Source organism: Arachis ipaensis, chromosome B6 (assembly GCF_059453495.1).
Source record: "Arachis ipaensis isolate K30076 ecotype BB chromosome B6, ASM5945349v1, whole genome shotgun sequence".
In the NCBI taxonomy this organism is placed as follows: Eukaryota; Viridiplantae; Streptophyta; class Magnoliopsida; order Fabales; family Fabaceae; genus Arachis; species Arachis ipaensis.
Genome location: NC_142441.1, coordinates 60,817,541 through 60,818,466, shown reverse-complemented (window position 1 = coordinate 60,818,466; position 926 = coordinate 60,817,541). Strand labels below are relative to the sequence as shown.

At 42.3% G+C, this 926-nt stretch overlaps 1 non-coding gene across 1 annotated transcript; it reads right to left on the bottom strand.

The window, feature by feature from the left end:
* Window positions 1-273: 273 nt before the first annotated feature.
* LOC148555780 (small nucleolar RNA R71) lies at window positions 274-381 on the bottom strand. The gene has a single exon (XR_015886356.1). It is a non-coding gene; the product is annotated as a small nucleolar RNA R71 (small nucleolar RNA).
* Between the last annotated feature and the right edge of the window lie 545 nt (window positions 382-926).

Below are 926 nucleotides of genomic sequence, written 5' to 3'. Positions count from 1 at the left end.
GCATCAACCCAAATCCAAGAAACTGTGGCAGTATCATTCTAAAGCCAACAATCCATGCTAACAATTTTGAGTTGAAACCTCAACTCATCACGCTTGTCTAGAATAGTTGTTCATATGGAGGGGGAGCCCAAGAGGACCCAAAGCAACATCTCACTACATTCTCGAGGATAAGGCAACAAAGTGGTTGGAAGTATTTCCCAAGGAGAGCTTAACCACATAGGATGATTTTGTGAACAAGTTTCTAGCAAGATTCTACCCTCCAAGAGAGTCAACAGACTAAGAGCTGAGGTGCAAACCTTTAGACAACAAGATGGTGAAACCCTGTACGAAGCATGGGAGAGGTTTAAATATTTGACAAAGAAATGCCCACCGGATATGTTCAATGAGTGGGTACAACTACACATCTTCTATTGAGTCAAAGCAAGCAGTAGATCATTCTTCGGGAGGCTCACTCAACAAAAAGAAAACCATTGAAGAAGCCATAGATGTCATAGAGACTGTGGCTGAGAATGAATATTTCTATGCTTCAGATAGAACTCAAAAGAGAGGAGTAATGGAGCTCAATTCCATGGATGCTTTGTTAGCCCAAAATAAAGTAATCACTGCACAACTAGCAGCCTTGACCAAGAAGGTGGAGAAGAATCAAGTCTCAGCCATTCAAGCCCAAGCCCCTCAACAAGAAGGAGATGCACCAGAAGTTGAATATGAATAGGAGCAAGCTAACTATGCGAACAATCCTTCTAGACCACCATATGATCCAAACTCCAAGACATATAACTCAGGATGGAGGAACCACCCAAATTTTGGGTAGGGGAACCAACAAAGCCACAACCAAGATCATAACAAACCATACCAATCCAACCAATACAACAACCACAACTCCAACCCCAACCATCAATCAGGCAATAACAGACCCTACCACAATT